The sequence below is a fragment of the Poecilia latipinna genome, unplaced genomic scaffold (assembly GCF_001443285.1).
Source record: "Poecilia latipinna isolate Pla-1442-1.1 unplaced genomic scaffold, P_latipinna-1.0 Scaffold1097, whole genome shotgun sequence".
In the NCBI taxonomy this organism is placed as follows: Eukaryota; Metazoa; Chordata; class Actinopteri; order Cyprinodontiformes; family Poeciliidae; genus Poecilia; species Poecilia latipinna.
Window position 1 is genome coordinate 130,213 of NW_015113713.1, and position 12,444 is coordinate 142,656.

General features: G+C 38.3%; 1 protein-coding gene across 5 annotated transcripts in view; it reads left to right on the forward strand.

Annotated features, from left to right (window-relative positions):
- The window catches only part of LOC106959571 (sorting nexin-19-like), a 103,794-nt gene that overhangs the window by 34,352 nt on the left and 56,998 nt on the right, over positions 1–12,444 (forward strand). The window contains exon 1 of one of the 5 annotated variants that reach the window (XM_015052236.1): positions 5,204–5,223. The exons of the other annotated variants lie outside the window; for them this stretch is intronic. The gene's annotated coding sequence lies outside the window, so the exon portion shown is untranslated. Of the gene's footprint in view, positions 1–5,203; positions 5,224–12,444 lie in introns of those variants that run through there. 5 annotated transcript variants of the gene reach the window in all.

Consider the following 12,444-nt stretch of genomic DNA (forward strand, 5'->3'; position numbering starts at 1 on the left):
GCAGGAAAAGCAGGAAAAACAGTTTCTGGGCTTAAGATGTTCACACTGCCAAACACAGAATTTCACATTTCTTTAAAAAGGTATTTGAGATATAAAGTGTTATTCATCGTTTCGATTTTTCAGCTATAGTGAGCATTTGGGCTTTAATCTGCTTCATGAATTATGCACAATTTTAAACTGATAGGAATCTCCACTGATCATTTCAACTTTACTGCCTCAAAATTTAAGGGGAAAAAAATGGTCAAATTTTCTCCCAAATATCAAAATATTCTAATGCCTTTGAAATATTTGTTTTATATAATTATCAACTTCATAGCAAATAATTGACCTTCTGTCGATATATAATATCTTACTGTATTCAGTACAACCAACTTTAATGTAATTAAAAACTTTCATAGGGAATATGGAGTGAAGATTTGTGTGTTTTATTGCAAGAGTTGATTTGTAAATGCAACTGTTTTCATAAAACAAACATCTGAAAAAAAAATTGGACCTTGAAATAATCTGTTGACGTTTGGTTTATTAAACAATTTTATCTTGAACATTTTAGCTCGGGTGCCTCGCTCACAGACTATGGGTGAAAATCTATTGGTCGTTCATTACAACATTGCAAATACAGCTTTATGGGAAAAAACAAATACTTTTACAATATTAACTTAGTGTTGGGTACACTGTCTTTGAATGATGATAAAATAGATTTTATCGATGTACCTTTTGCTACATGTTTTTCTATTATCTAACTAGCAGTTTTTCTTCCAGTCAACTTGCAAAACACATAAAAGCTTTTTAAGCTTCTATTAGTAGATGTAGCATGCCATTTTAATGTACCATACTCCTTTACATGTACAGCTGTACTTTTCAGATTCACAAGGAGCTTATTTACCTCTATTCTGTGCCATTTACACATTAGATAGTAGTTGTTGAATGTGGTCACTTGTCATAAGTCCTTTTTGTCTTTATACTTTCACAACTTTGTGACCTACTGAGAATATCAATTATGTTAGATGTGGAGATAAATGCAGTGAGACTCTGTGAATATATACACTGACCGTTTTATTAGGTACGCTGGTGAGCCAATCACATGGCAGCAACACGGTACATAAGAAACCTAGATTTGGGGAAGACAACAGAAGTGGCTTTGAGTGTTTCACGGTTGCTTGTTCAGTAGGTAAGAAAGTGCTTACCTACTGATATTTTCACACACAGCCACCTCTGGTTTGCAAAAATATGTCAGAGAGAGAGAAGAGATCAACTGAGTAGCAAGTGTTTGAAGAAAAAATATCTTCTTGTTGTTTGTGTTGGATAAGGAACAGACTCAAAATGGTAGAAAGTCAATAGCGGGTTTAATACAAGCAGGAATAACATTTTTGAATACACAAAGCATCAAACGTGGAAGCAGATGGATACAGCTGCCGAGGTCCTCACTGGGTGCCACTGCTTTCAGCTAGCAACAGGAAACTGAGGCTACAATTCGCAGAGGCCCTCCTAAAAATGGCCAATAACAGACTGGGGGAAAAAAACCCTGCAAGTTCTGATTGGAGCTTTTATGTGGTGAACATTTTCTTACCACACTTTGGACCCCTTAGAACCACCTGAGCATCGTTTAACTTTCTGACCACCGTCATGTTGCTACTCCTGGCAGGATAAGAAACCATGGCTCAAAATTCAAATCATCTCAAGCTGGTTTCTTCAAAATGACTATCAGTCCACTGTACTCTAATGGTCTGCACCAATCTCTGGTCACCAGATCCAGAGATTTGCTCCTTGAATCTCCAGCTATCACGTCTATATGGATCAGCATCTCAGAGGAATGCTTCTTCTTGAATCTATGCAAACATTTCTCAGATCAAATAACATGGCCTGAGTGCAATATTGACATGCAAAGCATGTATTAATGGCCCTTCAAATATAATAGGATTCCAAAAAAATGCTTTGATGATATTCATACTGTGCATGCTGATATGGTGAGGACAATGTATTGAACACCCCTGGGGTCTTTCCAATAAGTGCTGTCAAGTGCTTTTATGTTGACACAAAGGAGCTGCCAGCTTAAATGTAGAAAAATGTTGCATAGGTCATAGGAAGGCCATTTTAATCCCAATATAATGGTGACATCAAAAGCTAAGATTACAGTATGCAAACCTTAGACTGGAGCTGTAAATGCTTGTTGTAACGCTCCTGCAGATTTTCTCTTGCCAACTGAATTCTATCTATAAGGCTTCTGCAGAATTGGCATCAGTCATGCGTCCAAGCACTCTATTTAGAGGGGAATTAGAAATCCTGAGAAGCTGTTAATCACCACGGTCATTCACATTCCTTATAGACTCTACTCAGCTCAGGACCTCTATGCTCAGGGAAGGGGCACAGTCTGGGGGAAGCTGGGCCAACGCTACTGGACTCTATGGTCTTTAATTAGAGCGAGCGCTTGGCAGGGACTGATGGAGGAGAAAGGCTCTCAGGATGTTAGTCCTGGGTGAGAGGGTTCTCACACAAAACACTGGCTTTTCATTACTGCACTGCTCACTCAGTTTGTGTGTAAAGTATGGTGTATATGTGAATGCACGCCTGCGTGTGTATGCATGTGTGCATAAGGCGGAGAAAGTGAGAAAATGCGTGCGTTTGTGCGTGTGCGGATGTGTATGCACATTGGAGCGTGTACATGAGCTTCCTTACCTCATTGCTCAGGCATTCCCAAAGAGAAAGTGGTGTGAAGTGAAAGGGCGGCTCTCACAGTGTGGGTATTCATGGACTGGGCCCCCGTGGGCCAGCCAGGGCTCCAATGTTCACAGACAAAGCCTCTCCAGTGGGACCCAGACACACTCACACAGCAAGGGGAGCAATAGAAGGAGAGGAACACAGAGGAGGAAGGGAAAAGGTAACAAGGGGAGGGAAAATGGAGGAGGACAGGGGAAACCGTCTGTGTGGCAGCACCCCCTGTCTCCCAATGGTGCAGGTGTGACGGGTTGTCACTGATAACGGACCAACTCAAACTCGCTGAACTACCAACTTTTATTTTAAGAGAAATCCTGACTGGCGTGTATCTTTCTGCATTTTGCTTTCTGCATTCCCGATTTAGGTGGTTGTATTACATTTTCCCTAAACTTCTTCTCTAAGTCACCTTTCAGAAAGGAGCTTGGACTCTGATCTCCACCTCTTCTTTTTGTTTTACTTCTGTCGGCAGATTTTATAAATCTATCCTCCTCCCTCCTCCTGTTAGATTTGACCACTCCCTCTCTCCTTACATGAGCCAGTCCTCTCCCTCCTTCAGCCCTCGCTGCTCCTTCTAGCTTTAAGCCAGCAGCTGGAGCTCTTACAATTCAGAGAGTTTATTCCACTTGGCCGTCCTGTCAATGTTCCCCCTGCCTGGCCCCTTCCCTAGATCGGGTAGCCTGGTTCACTGTGTCCTTAAACAACCCGAGTGCATGTACACGAAAGAGGCCCCAGATTGGGGAGGCCCATCTTTAATCCCTGGCTTTTCTAAAGGAACTCACAGTGAGCAGTCTCTGTGCAGATTTCTTTGTTGACAACTTACTCCAGTATGTCTGTTCTCTGCAATTACATTATTAAACTTGCCAGCATGCAAACGGGCGCACATTGTAACCAGGTGATGATGGTTAAGTAATGCAAACCGATAATAAAGATTCACTCTTGTATTACATATTTTAAAGCAGTGAATTAACGGCAACGTGAACAAACTGGTCAAAGCACTTCGAGTAGAGATGCAGATTCATTCGTTGCCAGTGGAGATCTATTATTCCTTTCTGCTGAACCAGTGTTGCTAATGGATTGTAAGATGTTGGCGACTGAAATAAAGAAATCATGGTCAGTCTGCTGTCTGAAACGTTGGACTTCAGATCACTCAAAAACCAGTTTAGCTTATTTTTCCACAGTTTTTCACTCTAACAGAACACAAAAAGTTAGATTTTTTTTTTAGTGGATCATAGAGTGTTTTTCAGTCTATTGAGATAACTGAGGTAACATTTGTTTTGAGGATTAATTTTTTTTATTTTATTTTGTGGTATAAGAATATTAGTCTGTTTGGTATTTTGCCTTCAGTTTATGTGTGCAGTATCTTATTTTAGTAGAAAGCACTGTTTGGTCCATGTAAACATAGCCTGAGAGCTTGGTCCACATGCAGTGAGAGTTGGACTCTGTAAAAGTTGGCCGGTGTCACCGGTTCTGTTCAAAACCTTTATGGACAGAAGTTATATGTGCAACAAAGGTGTTGAGGGGATCCGTTTTGATCGTCTTATGATCGCTTCTCTGCTTCCCTGATGAAGCCAAAAGGCGTGATATCCAGCTTTTGCTGGAGTATTTCACAGCCACGTTTGAAGCTGATGAGGATCAGTGTCTCCAAAAATAAGGTCCTGGTCTTGAGTTGGAAAAGGGTAGAGTGCCTTCTCCAAGTCGGAGAGGAGGTCCTGTCCCACGTGGAGGAGTTTAAGTATCTCTGAGTTTTGTTCAGGAATGAGATTGATAGGTGGATTGGTGCTGTGTTTGCAGTGATGTGGGCTCTGTACCGAGATGTCATGGTAAAGGGATGTGATGGATGGATGGATGGATGGATGGATGGATGGAAACCACCTCCAGGCTCAGAAACAAATGAAGAATTTGATCCAACAAAGCCGACTGTTTAGTTTTGTTGGTCATATTCTCCCTGGTTTTTAGTGAATAACGTATGAAGAAATATTAATGATTGATTGATGATTTGGAAGTATGGCTACCATTAAATACATAGCAAACTACAAAGAAATCTACTTTATTTTTTAATCCACAGTACTTAATAGGGCTGAATGTAAAAACTGAATCTATCTGATTGTATTGCATGAACTAGACTGATTTTGTTGTGAAGTAATACTAATTTGAAATTGATGCAATAATTTTCCCATTATTGTAGTATTCTAGGAAAAAAAATTAAAATTTTGCCATTGGTAGAAGGTTGTTTTTTCTTTTTTTTGTCTGTCTGAAGTTTAAAAATCACATGAAAGTCCATAGCTCCAGATGATGTACCAGAAGTTTGGAAAATGTTTAATGTTATTTAACATTTTAAAAGAGACATTTAAATATATCTAGCATTTTATACAAACAATTTGCACACCTAGCATTGCTAAAACAGCTATATCTGTGTGTCCCTTAGAGCAGACTAACACACCTGAATAAAATGGCTCCTCAGCATCGTTTAGCTCTGCAGAGGCCTGGTAACCAGACATTCATTTGATTCAGGTGCGTAGAAGCAGCGATGCATCTTAAAGTTGCATCACAGTGGATCTGAAGGACTGGAGTTGGGCACCACTGCCTTGGAGAATATTTATATAGTTTATTGCAACTATCTAGTAAATACTTGAGTCAGAAATGGTTTCCCCCAGAAAACTTGCTAAGCCCAGTGGTTGGGCTCCACAGGGCAGTCATTCATCCAGCAGCCCGCCGTGTTTTTGAGTTGAAAAATGTTTAAAGTTGACATGAAATTTGAAAATATCACTTGATAATTATGTGCTGTTGGAAGAGTGGAAGATTAATATCTGAACACCAACTATAAAGTCTTAAAAAATGCTAATGTTTTAAAAAGAAATAAATAACCAATGCTTAGCCTGGTGGCCCGCCAGGCTTACAATACACTGGGGGAAACCCTGAGCAGGTGCCTTCACCAGATTCCAGTCGCCAGCAGATTTCTCCATATATCTCGACTTTGTCATGAAAGTAAATATACATTTTGTGTGTTAAGTCTAAACAAATATATGAGTTACAATAAATCGTTGTCATTTACATATTGTCTATATATGGGAATCCTATTAAAAATGAACAATTTAAAAACATATTTCATGATTAAAAAGGTTTCCAATATAACAATATATGATTGTTATACCTTTAACTGGACTGTAAATGATTGGCTAATGGATGTAGGAATACATAAGGCACAGTAGAAATCATAATGGCTTTATAATCCCTTTGACTCCTGATCCCTTTAAATCCCCCTTGAGTATGAGGCCATGACCCCAACATCTGCCAGCGCTGACAGAAGGAGCAGCAGCGGCAACGTCTGAGTTACTCCAAAAAAAACATGCTTCATATAAAGTGAAGTGAAGTGTTTGCTGTCTGTTGGAGTCTTATAGGGCAAGACGTATGATGAAACCTGTGCCTGGGTTAGAGGAATAAGATTTTATTTTGGGTTTTGTTTCCAAAGTTGTGTGTAAAATTAGAAACTTTCAGTCTCCTTCCATTTTGCCAAGTGTAGTTTTCCAAAGGATGCAGTTTTGGAGTCGGCAGCATCAGTTACTTGAGATTGTTGTGTGAGATCTTACACCTGGTGTCAAAAGTTTGGTGTCACTGAGACTAATCCAACACTCTGGGATGCAGCACCTCTCTGAAGGATGGTTTCCAACTCTGAACTTTTCCTGTTAGGCCTACAGACACTCCGTTGTCGCCGGGATTGTCGATTTGTATTCAGTTCCAGATGTTATTTATGAGAAAGTGTTTATTTTTTCTCTCTAAGTTAACGGCGGCTAAAGATACTGGAAGTGATGTGAAATTACAATAGGAAAGGATGAGGCTAACCCTTGAAATAGTAAATCTATCTCAGTCTGAGGGCACTAGTCAATAATTACAGCTTCCAAAATGCATCTAAGAAATTGTGATTTGTGTTTTCTGTGTGTGTTGAACTTTCCCAGACTAAAGAGTGAAGGTTGTAACATTTAGCAGGGTTTCTACACAATCAGGAATTAGACTGTAGTCCATCTGTCCGTCCATTCTTCCTTATTTATTTCTAAACCTTATTGATTTTCCCTAAACTTATGTTTTACTCTTATTGACTGCATATTATTGTCTAGACATAGCTCACTACAGTTCAGTGGGATGATTTTAGTCTGTTAGATTAGTTTATGATTTTATGCATTTTATGATGTTTACTCTCAACTTCTTACATTATCTAAAGGTTATAACTGTGGCTGTAAGAAGTTTAGGCCCTTCTTGTTTTAAAAGGGTCTTTCTACGTATTCGTCCTGTATATTATGGTCATATTTATTTGTCCGCCTTCCTGTACGCAGCAGTGCATGGATGGATCACTGGTTTGATGTGCCGAAGTGAAGCTGTTTGTCTCCATCCTGTGTGTTCTGAGATATCCTTTGCTGCAGACAGTCTGGGGTGCAGAGATGTTGTGGGGAGTGGGGGAGGTGGGCAGCGGACATGGCGGCAGGCCAGAATCAATTGCCAGTGTAATGAGATGGCCCAGTGCCAGGTAACCATGGAGCTATCCTCATTCCCTGTCTACAAGTGCAGAGTTCAAAATTAAACTGAATGAATGAGAGAGAAGGAAAGGAGGGCAGGGAAATAAGGGTCTGAAATGGCAGGAGTGGAGGGTGAGAGAAAGAAAGAAATGCCAAAAAAAGAGGGTGGTTGATGAGGCACTGTGGACTATTTCTAAACTCCTCAGTAAAATCCGTCTTGAACCTTTACTTGAGAAGGAAACATAGAAGGAACGTTTGAACCGAAGATCCAGCTGAAGAGAAAATCCGAAAATTATTGTTTCTGCATCTGCCACATTAAATCAGGCATATAAGAAAAGAATATTCCTTATTTGGTGTCCATGTTTAGATTCGATCTTCTTAAAGAATTGCTTTTTTTCCCCCCCCTGTCAAATCTTTGCATTTCGCTGTGCCTCCCCCTGCACCTCTAACCCACGCCCTTCCCGCCTGTCACAGAAGATGTGTTAATACAGAGAATTTGGCTGCATTCTTTAAGTGATTAGTAGCAGCACGTGGAGACCAGAGATGAATAGAAATTAAGCAATTAATACAGTAATTAGATCTTTTTCTTCTTCTTGCAGCCCTACCCCTGCTTTGTCATTGTATTTTAAAAGAGCAGTGTGCCAAAAAAGAAACTTTCTCGCTCGGATTTTATCTCATGAACAGTTAGACTCTGCTGCTGTTCAGACATATTTAAAATGTTTTCACAATTACTTTATATATATATATATGTGAAGCAGAATGACCTTCAGTATTGTTTTAAGTACAATAAAGGCATTATTTTACATTAATAATGAGCAAATGTAATAACAGCTAGCCAGGCGTTGCTGAAATGAGCCTTATGCTACATGCGGTTAGCATTTTGTGCTCCAAGGTCTGTTTATACTAATTTGACCTCTCCTTTGATGCTGCATGTTTTCTGCTGAGTGGCATTTAGAGAAAGGGAGCCTATAGTTAGACAGAACGCTCTATCTGTACAGTGAGAGGCATGTTCGGCCTCGTGGCCTGAGAAAAATGTAGAGGGACTGAAACGGGCTAGACTTTGAGACTTCTGAGTGCACGCTGTCAGAGACGAGACAGTGGGCCAAGATGTCTGTGGTGTGGATTAATGGGGAGGACTGGAGAAAGGGTGCCGCAGTTGTGCGTGAGCAGAATATTTGATGGAGGCAGCGAGAGGAGGGAACAGTAAGGGACAAGGAGCAGCAAGAAACGGGTTTCGGTGAAACGAGGGATACGGACAAAAAACGGGCCAAAACCTCGCAATGTAAAAATGTAGGCAGATGATGTGAATGCAAAAATGTTGAGTAATTAATACAGTTGCTGTCTGAGGTCTGAAAGTTATGCTTTATTTTAGTCTCTTGTCTGATTGAGCATTGTTGTAATGGATTTAAACATTTAAAGATATTAGTAGGATAAATAATATATTTAAATAATCACAAACTGATGCATTTCAGTGTAGACAATATTATTAAAACACATGGCAAACAAGAACAACAAAGCAGACATTTCTCTACTTTATAACTGTATCTCTATGCTGAAAATGCTGTTAAACTTTAATTATTATAACTGCACAGTCTTTTAGATTTGTTTAAGAAATATTTTGGCAATAATCCACACTTTTGGATATAGAAATTGATTTTTTTTTAGTAGTTTTTTTTCCATTAACTTCTCATGCACACAGATATATTTAATCTGTTTATGTCTGTTGTTGGATCAAGGCAGCAGAGGCTTAAATTAAGATCAGTGAATAAAGTGCTCTGCTGGCTTTCATTAAAATACTTTTAATTCAGAGCTGTAATTTAGTGATGAGTCCATTGTCTTTTTTTTACTTTATAAATTACTTCTTGTATACGTTTGTTTAACTCAAGTCGAATTTGCAGATGGTGTGAAACTATAAGGAATCATTTCTGATTCTTTTGGTAAAAATTTAAACGGGTTGTATTGTGAATTAATTCATGTGAAACGTTTGAAATCAGGCATTTCCGGTTCCCTTTCATCTTGAATGTCACAGTTTGTCCATAGGTACCAGATATTCCTGAAAGGAATTTATTTCCATTTAAGGTATCAGGAGGTGGGAAATCTTCCTGACGTTGCTTTGCTAAGTTTATTTGTGAGATTGTTCCCCTCCTTGTCCTGGCAACCAGTATGAATGACTTTTGTTCAAACTCTCTGCTATAGTGGGACAGAAATCCTGCCTAATATGTAAAAGAAAAATGTGTTGTGGTTATACATTTAATGTTACTTCAGTGCTCAATTTTTTTTTTTCAGGATAATCTGATTTGTGCTCTAAAGGTATTAAACTTTTGGAAAATAAGGATTTGGATTCTTCTGGACTTCTCATTCCTAGTACAAAAAATGTTCTTCTGCTACAATGATTGTGTTAAAATCGGATGCAACAATAAAAACATGGCAACTTTATCACAGTCCTGAGTGTAATCTGGTGTGTGTGTGTCTATTAAAGCTTGACAAAGAAATGTGAAGGCGTTTCCACTTATTTTATGTGATTTATTATAGTCTGGTTACCAGATTAAACTCCTACAGTCTGTTCTACCCTCATCGGAGCACAGACCCACAAGAGCACACGGAGTGAAACCAGATAATAGACTGCTCAAAGAAGAAACAGCACAGGGGAAACGTATGAATAGTTCTCAGCAAGCTGTTGATTTATCACAAATTTATTACAGAAATATGCTTTAAGGTCACTGAAGAGCAAGAAATATTGTTGGGTTATCATCTGCTGACAGTGCATCAAAAGGTCAACGTTACACATAAAGAGTCAGCTTTTTATGTGGAAAAGTGCAAAAAGGAGAAAGTGTGTTAGGGCTTTGAATTTAAAGTTTTATATAGCGATGCACCAACCACGTTTTTCAAAGCCTGTGCTGATTTCTAGGAATCTTTTAGATCTGACCAATTTTTTAACCAAATATTATAAAAGAGCATAAATCAAATAAAAGTAATATGGGTCTCTAACCTTTATCAAACTCTAAGTTGACAAAACATACCTCTGTGAAGACACTATTGATTAATGTTTTAAAACAATGGTTGGTGTTCTTAGTTTTAATTAGAAATTTAATTTAAAAAAAAATTTCAGTATTTGACCATTTACTGTTGGAGCCGATCAAGAAATAATTTACCAATTCCGAGCTCTGGCAGATTTGTTGATTCAGTTCTAGTTTTAAATGACTTGATATCAATTTTAAAGGACATTTTGTCAAGTTATTATGATGTGAATGCTCCCAAAACAATAGGTGGTTACAGTGACTGAATAATTTCTGTAGAAAATTATTATTATTCACAGTAGAGCAGGTAAAATGAAGAGTAATGGTGTTTAATATTTGAGTGAATACTTTCATTCTTCTTTTGCAAAGGGAAAACAAACCATCTTTCTGATGTGATGGCGACTTGTCTTTAAATATTTGATGACAAACGAACTATAGGATCAGCAAACGCATGTACCAAGTAATTGATAATGTGCCGGATAACCTTGGCAGCTGCTGCATCTGTACTGAATAGCATACGCTGTTCTCATAATGATCTAAACCAAAGTTTCCTTTAAATTTTCCTTTGCACCTTTGTACAGTAGCATGTCTTCTTTCAAAATCTAGTGGGAGTTCACTAATTTTCACTTTCGTAAACAAATTATGCTAATAAAGAGTTGCATCCATCTCGTTCTTTCCCCCAAAATTCACCAATAGCGCTGTTGTGTGTCCATCTTAAGTTTGCACTGATTCACAGGTTGAGGGATTACTGTGAAAGTTTCCAACAGCAGCAACTAACCGGCCTTCTGGTGCTTCATTAACAACTTTAAAAGTAATTATCATAAAAACTTGAAGCGGTGACACAAGACGACCGCTCATTAGAGTCGCCCCAATCAGACGTTTATGGCCGATAATGATTTCTTTCAGGTCTGCTCTTCTGATTGTTTTTTACTCTAAGTATTATGAGACATAAAAAAAGAAAATCTGTGCCACAAGCAAATTGATAGAGGTAGTGGTTTTGAATCCAATGAAAATGAAGGTGTTTCAAGACTAACCATACTAATGAAAAAAAGCCCTGTGAACTTTGTTTGATGTAAAAAAAAAATAATTATGTTGTTTAAATGTATGAGATTTCCTGTACCCCTCAACTGAAAAACCAACTAAACATGTTGGGAAAAGTGGAAACAAAGCTCTCCTGTCCAGGATTTGTCCAGCATTTACTCATTTGCATCCATTAGCAAAAGCTGTAGATTTAAGAAAGTTTTCAAAGGGTCAAATCATTGCAATAAAAATAGATATTCAGACAAAACTGCCCAGTAATTCAATAGTGTTATGTGTACACCATAAAACTGTAACCATTAAAAAAAGAGATTGTGAAACATTGGCCTAGGTCATATTATATATATATTTCATTAAAACTTACTGCATATAAAGATGCAATGCATTTGGCAAGGTTTAATTTTTTATTTCACCAAAATCAGGAGTGTGTTGACTTTTTATATCTGATGTATGTCTCTAACCTTTAATTATTTTAAACTCAGAGGAGGAGCATCTGTGTTTTTATAGAGAGGATATGTGGGATGTTGATAGTTTTGTTGCATTTAATTTGGGAAAGCAAAGTTCAGTTTTTGACCTGTCCATCACCAACTGGAGCCAACTGAGGGAAACTTAATACATTTTAATTGTTGGTCAGTGGATTGGTGAATCTTTGTCATTTGGACTAAATTGATTCTTTAAACTTGTGAAATGGCTCTAAATACTAAAAGAAAAATCATGATTCTTAATTAAGTAATTTTATTTGACCTCCATATTGACTGGAGAACTGCAGTCATTGCATCAGGCTAGAGGGCAGAAATGTACTCCAAGTATATTGTTTTTTGTTTGCATCCGAACAAAGTGACATTGTGGTTGAAAGGTGAAGATGTCGATTGATGTGGTTTTGCTGGATGAAATGAGTGAAAGAAGCATGGCTGACCTTCAGTGTCCTTGCTCAAGCTAAGTCCAGACCTGGGCTCCAAATAAAGTCAAAGACTGGTCAGCCTTGAATTCTCTTCACAGAGACACACATCGACCTGCACTGCTTGAAACATAATGTATAAAACCGCGAGGTAATTACTTCTACCTATTGTTGGCACCTTTCTCTTCCACTTTTTCCCAGGCTCTCGGCGCACCTTTAAGAGGTTACCTTGTCTTAGGTTTGTTGCTGTGCCCATGTTGGTTACTCTGTT